The sequence below is a fragment of the Bufo bufo genome, chromosome 2, assembly GCF_905171765.1.
Source record: "Bufo bufo chromosome 2, aBufBuf1.1, whole genome shotgun sequence".
Lineage (NCBI taxonomy): Eukaryota > Metazoa > Chordata > Amphibia > Anura > Bufonidae > Bufo > Bufo bufo.
In genome coordinates, this window is record NC_053390.1 from 145,543,688 (window position 1) to 145,556,471 (window position 12,784).

The 12,784-nt window shown below is 43.2% G+C and overlaps 1 protein-coding gene across 3 annotated transcripts in view; it reads left to right on the forward strand.

Moving 5' to 3' along the window:
- The window catches only part of LOC120992535 (leucyl and cystinyl aminopeptidase), a 107,228-nt gene that overhangs the window by 3,498 nt on the left and 90,946 nt on the right, over nt 1–12,784 (forward strand). The window contains exon 2 of one of the 3 annotated variants that reach the window (XM_040421571.1): nt 136–313. The exons of the other annotated variants lie outside the window; for them this stretch is intronic. The gene's annotated coding sequence lies outside the window, so the exon portion shown is untranslated. The remainder of the gene's footprint in view (nt 1–135; nt 314–12,784) is intronic. 3 annotated transcript variants of the gene reach the window in all.

Here is a 12,784-nt window from a genome sequence, read left to right on the forward strand (position 1 = left end):
ACCACAGACAGCTCATGTATCCATTGATTTTAATGTTTTTCTTCACACATCCTTGTTCTTCCACCGACCTGAAGCGCTGACGGTCTTATCACGGACATGTGAATATTGCGTGATTTCATCCTCATTGCAATTCAGATTGTGATTCTTCAGATTTAGGTTCAAGTCAGGGCCACGCGTCTGGAGTCTGGATCTCTGTGTCTTGCCGTTGACACTATTGACCTTACAGATGACATTTAAAACCTAGCTCTGCTCCAATTTCCTAAACTCATCTGGAAAGATGGAAGATGTCCTGTGATTAGTGATGAGCGCGGAGGTCAGTTTCTCTTTCAGACAATTCTGATAAAACAAGACTTGTTTGCCGCTGTATGGTAGTGTATCCAAGCCTGAGGTACAGGACTGACCTGTGAGCTCCTATACCTGCTGTATGGTAGTGTATCCAAGCCTGAGGTACAGTACTGACCTGTGAGCTCCTATAGCCGCTGTATGGTAGTGTATCCAAGCCTGAGGTACAGTACTGACCTGTGTTCTCCTATACCCGCTGTATGGTAGTGTATCCAAGCCTGAGGTACAGTACTGACCTGTGGGTTCCTATAGCCGCTGTATGGTAGTGTATCCAAGCCTGAGGTACAGGACTGACCTGTGAGCTCCTATACCTGCTGTATGGTAGTGTATCCAAGCCTGAGGTACAGTACTGACCTGTGAGCTCCTATAGCCGCTGTATGGTAGTGTATCCAAGCCTGAGGTACAGTACTGACCTGTGTTCTCCTATACCCGCTGTATGGTAGTGTATCCAAGCCTGAGGTACAGTACTGACCTGTGGGTTCCTATAGCCGCTGTATGGTAGTGTATCCAAGCCTGAGGTACAGGACTGACCTGTGAGCTCCTATACCTGCTGTATGGTAGTGTATCCAAGCCTGAGGTACAGTACTGACCTGTGGGCTCCTATACCCGCTGTATGGTAGTGTATCCAAGCCTGAGGTACAGGACTGACCTGTGAGCTCCTATAGCCGCTGTATGGTAGTGTATCCAAGCCTGAGGTACAGTACTGACCTGTGGGCTCCTATAGCCGCTGTATGGTAGTGTATCCAAGCCTGAGGTACAGTACTGACCTGTGGGCTCCTATAGCCGCTGTATGGTAGTGTATCCAAGCCTGAGGTACAGTACTGACCCGTGGGCTCCTATACCCGCTGTATGGTAGTGTATCCAAGCCCGAGGTACAGTACTGACCCGTGGGCTCCTATACCTGCTGTATGGTAGTGTATCCAAGCCCGCGGTACAGTGCTGACCCGTTAGCTCCTATACCCGCTGTGTTTGCGGTGCACGGAGCGGTATTATAGATACGAGCGGTGTCTTTGTCAATATAATTCCTCTGGATAGTTTCCCAAACCTGTCAGTGTGAGGGAGCAGGAGGCCCGGCTCTGTCCGTATATACAATAGCTAGTGATACGTGGGGAAGCCGCATTGTTGTCCTGAGCTCAGAATAGATCGAATTCATATTCGGACGAGGTTGATGGCTCCGCTTTTACACTCGCACATTCCTGGGTTATTAGGTTCTGGTCCTACAATTACTTACATGATGGTAGAGAGTATAAATACATGGTGTCTGTGTGGTTATATACAGAACATAGCTGCTTATTTGGCCTTGTGCACATGTTTTTGCGGATTGCACACGGACCTATTCATTTCTATAGGTCCACACCGGACAGCACATGGACGTCATCAAACAAAGGTGCTTCAAGTCCTGAGTATAGGGTCTGAATACTTATGTCAACGCAAGATTTTATTTTTTATTTTTAATAAATTAGCAAAGATTTTCAAGATTCTGTTTTTGTTTTCTCATTATGGGGTATTGAGCGCAGAATGATGGGGAAAAACATGAATTTTTTTTAAACTTTTGCACTAAATAACAATGTGAAAAAAGTATAAAAGCATAACAAACTGAATATCTAGTTTTTTTTTAATGTAACTTTTATGTCATCTATGACAATGCAGCTGATTCTTGTGCGGACCTGCGGCAGTGCCACAGAAATGCACAATTATTATATGGCTTCTGAACATACCCTTATGGTAGTATATATTTTTTTTCTATGGAAGTTATTATATGACAATCACAACATCGCAGTAAGAAAAATACTAGGAGGATGTAGTAGTATCATAACGTTTTTTTTTTGCTGTGCAATTTGTGAAAATATAATCCTAGTATTTTTTACATTATCACAACTATTAGTCTATAACATTATAATGTCCCTAATAGCAGTAGTGCACATCAGTGTCTGGATCTGCTAACAACTGGGGGCCCACATACAGGGGGCCTAAGAGCTTAACCCCTTAAAGTTGTATTCCCATCATAATTTTTATTTTTCGCCGGGCCGCTCGCTGTCCTGAACGCGCACGCCGCCACGCATGCGCCATGATGACTTCTTCCTGGCCAGAATACTACAGAGCCGCGAACGCGCACGCCAGCTCTGTACTATACTGGCCAGGGATAAGTCACCATGGCTCATGCGCGGCGGCGTGAGCATTCAGTCCAGCGCCCGGCTGGGAGAAGACGTCAATCAGGAAAAAAACTGTGTGCTGGCAGCTGGTAAGTATGAAAAGGCGCCATGGGAATACCCCTTGAAGGACCATGCCATTTTTCACCTTAAGGACCAGGCCATTTTTTGCAAATCTGACAGGTGTCACTTTATGTGGTGATAACTTTAAAACGCTTTTACTTAGGCTACATGCACACGACCGTATGTGTTTTGCGGTCCGCAAATGTCATCCGTTTTTTTTGCGGATCCATTGTAGCAATGCCTATCCTTGTCCGCAAAACAGACAAGAATAGGACATGTTCTATTTTTTTTTTTTGCGGGCCTTCGGAACAGACATACTGATGCGGACAGCACGGGTCCGCATCCTATCCGCAAAAAAAATGGTACAGACACGGAAACGAAATACTTTTGTGTGCATGTAGCCTTATCCAAGCAATTCTGATATTGTTTTCTCGTCACAGATTGTACTTCATTTGAGTCAAAATATTTCATTTAATTTTATAAAAAAAAAAAAAAAAAAAAATACCCAAATTTTTGACAAATTCGCAATTTTCAAGCAGATAGTGATACCTCTTAAAATAGTTATTACTTTACATTTCCCATATGTCTACTTCATGTTTGGATCATTTTGTAAATGACTTTCTTTCTTTGGGACGTTATAAGGCTTAGAAGTTTAGAAGAATTAGGCTGGGTTCACACGAGCGTGTCCGGATTAGTTCCGGATGCGTCCCGGTGTGTTGCGGCAAACCCGCGCGAGTAGGAATGCAATTGCAGTCAGTTTTGACTGCGATTGCGTTCCGATGTTCAGTTTTTATCGTGCGTGTGCAATGTGTTTTGCACGCGCGTGATAAAAAACCGACTGTGGTACCCAGACCCGAACTTCTTCACAGAAGTTCAGGTTTGGGTTCGGTGTTGTGTAGATGTTATTATTTTCCCTTATAACATGGTTATAAGGGAAAATAATAGCATTCTGAAAACAGAATGCTTAGTAGGTGATCAGTTGAGGGTTAAAAAATGGACCATGATGGACCATGTGATTGGAGCATGTGATCTTACGTCACCAAAGGTCCTTTAGCCCATAGTTTATCTTTTGAGAAGTAAAGAAGAGATCGGGACTTACGCGAACAAACGGAGAAGGTGAGTTAATTTTTTTTATTTTTTTTAACCCTCAACTGATCACCTACTAAGCATTCTGTTTTCAGAATGCTATTATTTTCCTTTATAACCATGTTATAAGGGAAAATAATACAGTGAATAGACTGTCACCTAGCAACCATGCGTGAAAATCGCACAGCATCCGCACTTGCTTGCGGATGCTTGCGATTTTCACGCAACCCCATTAACTTCTATGGGGCCTGCGTTGCGTGAAAAACGCAGAATATAGAGCATGCTGCGATTTTCACGCAACGCGTGTGAACGCAGCCTTAAAGGAAAATGAAGATAAAATTTCACTTTTTTGCAGATTTTCCATTTTTATCCATTTTTTCCAGTAACCAAGCAAGGGTTAACAGACAAACAAAACTCAATATTTATTACTCTGATTCTGTAGTTTACAGAAACACCCCATATGTGGTCGTAAACAGCTGTACTGGCACACGGCAGGGTGCAGAAGGAAAGGAACGCCATTTGGTTTTTGGAGGGCAGATTTCACTGGGATAATTTTAAGTTGCCATGTCACATTTGAAGACCCCCTGATGCACCCCTAGAGTAGAAAGTCCCCAAAAAGTCCCCATTTTGGAAACTGCGGGATAAGGTGGCAGTTTTGTTGGTACTATTTTAGGGTACATATGATTTTTGGTTGCTCTATATTAGGCCTCATGCACACGACAGTAGTATTTTTTCACGGCCTGCAAAACGGGGTTCCGTGATCCGTTTCCGTGTGTCTTCCTTGATTTTTGGAGGATCACCAGATATGAAGGAAAGTGAAAAAAAATCAAGATGCGGACGAGGATGACAATCTTGTGTGCCTCCGTGTTTTTTCACGGACCCATTGACTTGAATGGGTCCGCGAACCGTTGTCCGTGAAAAAATAGGACAGGTCATATTTTTTGGACGGACTGGAAACACGGATCACGGACGCGGATGACAAACGGTGCATTATCCGAGTTTTCAACGGACCCATTGAAAGTCAGAGGGTCCGCAGAAAATCACGGAAAACGGAACTACGGACACGGAACACAACAACGGTCGTGTGCATGAGGCCTTACTCTTTTTGTGAGGCAAGGTAACAAAAAATAGCTGTTTTGGCATTCTTATTTTTTGTTATTTACAATGTTCATCTGACAGGTTAGATCATGTGGTATTTTTATAGAGCAGGTTGTTACGGACGCGACAATACCAAATATGACTACTTTTTTGTTTTTTGTTTCAGTTTTACATAATAAAGCATTTTCGAAAAAAATATTTTTAGTGTCTCCATATTCTGAAAGCCATAGTGTGTTTGTTTTTTTGCAACTGTCTTATGTAGGGACTCATTTTTATCAGGATGAGATGACGGTTTGATTGTTACTATTTTAGGGTGCATATGACTTTTTGATCGCTTGGTATTGCACTTTTTGTGATGTAAGACAAAAATGTGATGTGACAAAAATGGCTGTTTTTAAACCGTGTTTATTATTTTTTTTTTTTTACGGTGTTCACCTGAGGGGTTAGGTCATGTGGTATTTTTATAGAGCAGTTTGTTACGGACGCGGCAATACCTAATATGTCAACTTTTTTTGTTTTAAGTTTTACACAATAACAGCATTTTTGAAAGAAGAAAAATCATGTTTTAGTGTCTCCATATTCTGAGTCCCATAATTTTTTATTTTTGGGGCAATTGTCTTAGGTAGGGTCTAATTTTTTGTGGGATGAGATGACGGTTTGATTGGTACTATTTTGGGGTGCGTATGACTTTTTTTGATCGCTTGGTATCACAGTTTTTGTGATTGTAAGATGAAAAAATAAAAGCTTTTTTACCACAGTTGTTATTGTTTTTTTTTTTTTAACGGTGTTGACCAGATGGGGTGGATCATGTGATATTTTTATAGAGCATGTTGTTACGCATGCGGTGATACCTAATATGTATGGTTTTTTTATTTATTTTTTATTTTTTATTTTTTTTACAATTTTATGTCTCTTTAGATGGGAAACATTTTTTTTTTTTTAATTGAAACATTTTTTTTTCACTTATTTAATTTTTTATTTTTGTCCCACTATGGGAATACAACATTACAATTGTTGCCTATGAGATCCAGCCTGGGGGCTGGGCCTCATAGGCCTCCGTACATGCCGGGCCTCATAGGCCTCCGTACATGCCGGGCCCCAAGGCCTTGGAATGGCTTGGGGCTGCCATGGCAACCATCGGGTCTCTGCCACCGCAGCGCGTTGTGATGTTTACACTGTCAATGAAGTCCTAAATCAGTGATGTTTGGACACTTCCTGAGTCATCTGCGGATCTCTGCTTCCTGCTCCCTTTTGACACCCAGGTAATGACCTTTCATCCCGTCCCTGGCCTCAGCAGTGACCCACCTTAGCCAGTGATTGACCGAATGGTCGATTCATGGATGTGAAGATGGACCAGGAAGCAGAGACTGTGCTTTTTTTACAGCATTCTGAGTCTTTTTCAAAAAATTATCAGCCATATAACCATTGTACTTATAGTTGCTGACAGGCCCAAGCTATCGAGTAGTAGATATCAGCATGGTGTGTTGACGTTCCAGGTTCTGTGAAAGAGAAACTTTGTATTGGGTCGGTCTTTCTCAGCACTTATTTTCTGATGTAATGTTGGAATGAGACCAAAGAAGAAAATTCTCAAACCCCTTATATTGTTTTTATCCAAACTAGAACAGTAAGAGGAGTTCCTGGTTTTGGTTGTGAAAGTGGTTGAGTAGACACTATGTGATCTGCAGTGGAAGGTTGCGTGATTTCTGTGATTTCAGGAGCTTCTGTCAGCTAGTAGCTTATCAATAGTACAGGCGTCATCTGTTGGTAAACAGAAACGAGAGGCGCACCATAGGGTAATAACGTATAGGAAAGGTAAGTATTGGGCTCCAAATAGGAGTTGTGCAGATCTAAGGAACAACTCTAGAAGAAGCTTGTCTGAGTGGTAGAGGGTGGATCTCAAGAAAGGGCGTTCTGCAGCCACGGATGTTGCTCTTCTTATCGGGGATGCCTGGTTCCCCAAAAAGATTTGGAAGTAAACCTGTTCAGGAAAACATCCCTCGGCGCAAGGAACCATCCTGAAGATCCAGATTGATGTAGGTTGTGAGTAGTTTATTAAGCAGAAAGATACAACGCGTTTCAGGAGTTATCTCCCCTTCATCAGGTAAAAACTGCATGTATAACATTAACACGTAAATCAGGTATATATACACATAAAAAAACACCCCAAAAAAGGGGTCAAAGGTCAGGGGGGTGGTCCAGGGGTGTGGTCCCCCAAGAAGAAACACCAAATGCAGACCAAAATCGTAAAATAGACATGCACATCGATAAAATTTGGTGGTTCAAATGGTCAAACATAAGAATTATTTATACTCTATAAATAAATCAGTATTAAAAAAAATCGCTGAGAAGGGTCACATGATCAAGCTGGGATCATGTGACCGCAGTAGCGGTAAAGTGACGTCTGGTTTCCTTGGTTGCCAGATGCATAGTATGTTGGCTAGGCTGGACAGGTACAATGTACCATCTGATCTGAGGGCCTGGGAGGAGGAGGTGCGGGAGCGGAGTGCCGTGGTCACGTGACCTCGGGGCCGGTCATGTGGATACCACGTTGCTAGGCAATCTGACGCAGATGTCAGAGCTGTATGCCTGGTTAAGCTGGAGGGAGCGGCAGTGTGATCTAGTCACCTAAAGTGACAAGAGGACCCTATGGGAAAAAGGAACGAACTGTGGGCATTAAATAGATAATGAATTTGTAATTCACATTTGGTGTTTCTTCTTAAGGGAACACACCCCTGGACCACCCCCCAAACACCTCCCCTGACCTTTGAACTCTTTTTTTGGTGTTTTTTTTTTTTATGTTTGTATATATACCCGCTTTTAAGTGTTAATATGTTATACATGCAGTTTTACCTGATGGAGAGAGAACTCACTGAAACGCGTTGTATCTTTCTGCTTAATAAACTACTCAAAACCTACATCAATCTGGATCTTCCGGCTGGTTCCTTGCGCCGAGGGATGTTTTCCTGAACGTGTTTACTAGCTAGTAGCTTATGACATTGTAGCACAAGTCGCATGCTAAATGTGTCATCAGAAAGTGACCTGTTTAAATCACATTTTTATATTTAACATATTTTTTAAGACTTTTTGGTGATGTTAGTTTTAATTTTCAATGTCAATATAATATAAAATACAATATAAACACAAAATCCTGCAGTTTTCACACTGGCCACTAAGCCTAATAATTGGTGCCACTTCTTGGTCTGTACAGATCACATTACTGCAGTTACCTGCTTATGTGTTATTCTAATCCTGCCTGTAATTTGATCACCTCTGTGTATAGATAAGATATATATATATATATATATATATATATATATATCCCCTATTTACAATAGGTGATTGTCAAAGCGTATCTATTCATGCTGTATACACAGAGCATGCCTAGAAAACTCTCCCATAGAAGTCAATGAGGTCCTCTCCTGACCATTGTGTCTATGGACCATGGGGCTGCCGGAAAGCAATTTTCTTAACGATTTCGAAATCCCGTTAAGAACAGCTCAGGAAAGATGTTCGCCCCTATAATCATGTTCAGGTAACAGAATAAAGAAATCTGTAATCAGAAAATAAAAAGAGATTAGAAAAAAAGAGATGTGTTTCTGTCTAATTTTAACTAGCAGATAAAATTTTTGGTGATGCACTTCCTTTAAAGGGAAACTATCACCAGTATTTTTAACAAATGGCAGTGCACACTATGGCTCTGTGTACCATCGATACAACTAGATAGGAGCGAATTTTTTAAAAATTTGGTTCGCCAAATTTTTTGAAATAAAATTTGCTTCGATCCGAATAAATTTGCGGCAAATTACGTAAAAAAAAACCAGCCTATTTTTGGCTGCATAGAGCCTTTATAGTGGTGTAGAACACTGTGCCTTGCTGTAACACGCATAGGGAGTTTGCTGTGGTAGTGATATTATACTGTGAGTCCGTATGGCATGCAGATGGCAGGCATCACTCTTAGAATCACTGCACACTTCACTTATTTGGGCAGTCACAGGGTCAAAACTGAGGTATCAACTCAGCCTTACAGGTCAATGTTAGCGCCAAGAAGAAGCGCACTCCTTTTACACCGTCGTCAGCTGATTCCACATAGATGTCTACAGAACCTGTTCTATTAAACGCTTATACAAGTAGAGCCCCCTGACAGAGTGGAGAGAGTGTCAGCAGTAAGTTTGTGTTGACCTCACTGATTATTTCGCCCTTCCTCTGAACCGTCAGAACAATAACCCACAAAAAACGGATCCTGTCTGTGGAGCATCCGCCTTCACTCAGTCAGCATTTGCTCAATAATCCATCAGTATTGCTAATGCCAAAAAAACAGGAGTGGATTGAAAACTGAGATGACGCGTGAATAGAAGATTTGCATGTCTTCTGTGTTTTGTACCCCCTCCTGCTTTTGGCTACCAAATCATAAGCCAATTCGGATGGGACCATACAGGCATTACAGCTGCTACACAGACAGGATCCGTTGTGCGTCTCATTTTTCCTTCCTTCTGACAGATCAGAAGAAAGGTCAAATAAATCATGTCAACCGGGCCGAAAGCCAAAATAGTGGCCTAGTCATGAAGTGGGGATGGGTGGGAACACCATGAGAAGTCCACAGAGTGGCCCAATGACAGGGTCTGGAGGTGGAAGCAGTATGAGGAGGCCAGCGGGTGGCACAATGACACAGTCTGGAGTAGAGTTGTTGCGATACCAAATTTTTTATTTGATTTCGATACCATAAAAAAGTATTGCGATACTCGGGCTGCAGCTAACGATTATTTGAATAATCGATTAGTTGTTGATAATTTCATCGATTAATCGGGAAAAAACACCAAAATGACAAAAAAAGGGGTTTATAGGATTTTACTTGAAAAATTATGTTCAAAGGCCATATTAAAACAAATTGTGGATGGCGCTGTTATGGGGGGGGGGATCTGTGGATGGCGCTGTTATGGGGGGGATCTGTGGATGGCGCGTTTATGGGGGGGATCTGTGGATGGCGCTGTTATGGGAGGGGATCTGTGGATGGCGCTGTTATGGGAGGGGATCTGTGGATGGCGCTGTTATGGGAGGGGATCTGTGGATGGCGCTGTTATGGGAGGGGATCTGTGGATGGCGCTGTTATGGGAGGGGATCTGTGGATGGCGCTGTTATGGGAGGGGATCTGTGGATGGCGCTGTTATGGGAGGGGATCTGTGGATGGCGCTGTTATGGGAGGGGATCTGTGGATGGCGCTGTTATGGGAGGGGATCTGTGGATGGCGCTGTTATGGGAGGGGATCTGTGGATGGCGCTGTTATGGGGAGGGGGATCTGTGTATGACCATGCTATGGGGGGATTTATGGATGACACTATATAGCATCTTGTGTCATCCACAGATCCCCTCCATAACAGTGCCATCCACAGATCCTCCTCCCCATAACAGCCCCGGCCCCGCCGCTCACAGCAGTATTCCTTAACCGGCAGTAACTTTTACTTTAAATCACTGCATCTTTATTACCTTACAATAAAGCTCCAGTAACAGGCAGAGCAAGCGGTGTCGTAACGTCACTTACTCACGTGACACTCCTGCTCCACCCACTTCATGAATGAAGCAGGCGGAGCCTGCGCGTCACGTGAGTAAGTGACGTTACGCCGCCGCCCGCTCTGCCTGTTACTGGAGCTTCATTGTTTAGGGCTCTTTCACACTTGCGTTGTTCTTTTCCGGCATAGAGTTCCGTCTTCGGGGCTCTATGCCGGAAAAATCCGGATCAGGATTATCCCAATGCATTCTGAATAGAGAGAAATCCGTTCAGGATGCATCAGGATGTCTTCAGTTCAGGACCGGAACATTTTTTGGCCGGAGAAAATACCGCAGCATGCTGCGCTTTTTGCTCCGGCCAAAAATCCTGAACACTTGCCGCAAGGCCGGATCCGGAATTAATGCCCATTGAAAGGCATTAATCCGGATCCGGCCTTAAGCTAAACGTCGTTTCGGCGCATTACCGGATCCAACGTTTAGCTTTTTCTGAATGGTTACCATGGCTGCCAGGACGCTAAAGTCCTGTTTGCCATGGTAAAGTGTAGTGGGGAGCGGGGGAGCAGTATACTTACCGTCCGTGCGGCTCCCGGGGCGCTTCAGAGTGACGTCAGGGCGCCCCACGCGCATGGATGACGTGATCGCATGGATGACGTGATCGCATGGATCACGTCATCCATGCGCATGGGGCGCTCTGACATCATTCTGGAGCGCCCCGGGAGCCGCACGGACGGTAAGTATACTGCTCCCCCGCTCCCCACTACTACTATGGCAACCAGGACTTTAATAGCGTCCTGGCTGCCATAGTAACACTGAACGCATTTTGAACACGGATCAGTCTTCAAATGCTTTCAGTTCACTTGCGGTGTTACGGATCCGGCGGGCACTTCCGGCAAATGGAGTACACAACGGATCCGGACAACGCAAGTGTGAAAGAGCCCTAAGGTAATAAAGATGCAGTGATTTAAAGTTCAAGGACCCGCAGGCAATAGCGCCTGACTGCCCGCTCCCGCCAGCATAGCAATGAATCGGCCGATTATTCGATAATGGGATTAGTTGACAACAAATCCAGTTATCGAATATTATCGATAAAGTCGATTAATCGTTGCAGCCCTACTCGATACCATTCGATACCACGTGAAAAAAATAAAACACCAAAAAAGCCTCGTGCATTCCGCATTTTATAAAATGGCGATTTGCACAGTTTTTTTATTTTATTTTTTTCTGTTACAGACTTTTTGGACGTGGCGATATGTAATATTTTTATTTATTGTTTATATACTTTATATGTAAAATTGGGAAAGTGGGTGATTTATGCTTTGGTGTTTTTTTTTACTTTTTATTTAATAACTATTCCCCCCCCCCCCCCCTCCTTAGTGGCTAGAACCTCTTTTCTTCCCTTGTACTATTCACCCTGATAGAGCTCTTTCAGTGTGAATAGGACTTCACACTCTCCCTGCTTCCTGGTGCATAGTACACACAGCAGCAGGTAGCTGACTATGGCAGCCAGGGCTTCAGTAGCGTCCTGGCTGCCATGGTAACCGATCGAAGCCCCAGGATTACACTGCCACCAATGATAAGGGGAGGGGACCCTGTGGCCACCAATGATAATTAACCCTTAATACAGGGTCAGTAAGTCAGTAAGGCTTGATTTAAATCATAGTTTTCTACATAAAGACTAATTCTTGCTGGTATAACTTATACTATGCAAGTAGATGAAGATTTTTAGAATAACAACTTTTCATATTAGTTTGATTAGGTTGATTCTGTATTCATAGGTTTGTAGAAGTTAGGATTAAGGTCTTTTTCTCAACTCTGTTCATGTTATAAAATTTTTGCTGTGAAGAAGAGGCATGTGATGTCTGCTGAGTCAAATTCAGTTTTGAGAACTGCAAAAGTAAACCAAGCATCTGTGATAATATCTTGTAGGCAGAGAAACTGACCAATAATCTTAGAAAAACCTCTGGAAGAGCATGACATTGTGAATGGATTAATGTAATACAGCCTTATTCTACATAATTAAAAAGCGAATCTTTATTTCATGATGGAATAACCTTTGGATGGTAATATATTGTGTTTGTTTTTTTTTTTGTTTTTTTAAATCATTGATTTTTATCCACCCTGCCACAGAGTGACAAGATGACATAGTGTGGATATGACAGCAGCATCAGGATACCACAGAGTGGCAAGGTGACATAGTGTGGAGATGGCAGCAGCAGGATACCACAGAGTGGCAAGGTGACATAGTGTGGATATGGCAACAGCATCAGGATACCACAGAGTGGCAAGGTGACATAGTGTGGATATGGCAACAGCATCAGGATACCACAGAGTGGCAAGGTGACATAGTGAGGAGGTGACAGCAGCATCAGGAGACCACAAAGTGACCCAGTGACAGAGTGGGGCGGTGGGTTCCCATACCAGTACCCGCTGACGAAGGTGGGTGAAAGAAGGAGCACTTGGCATCAGATGTGTGGCATCAGGCAGGTGTCAGCATCAGAACAGTAGCTGAGGCAGGTAGCCAGAAGAAACCGGTCTCTTTTGTC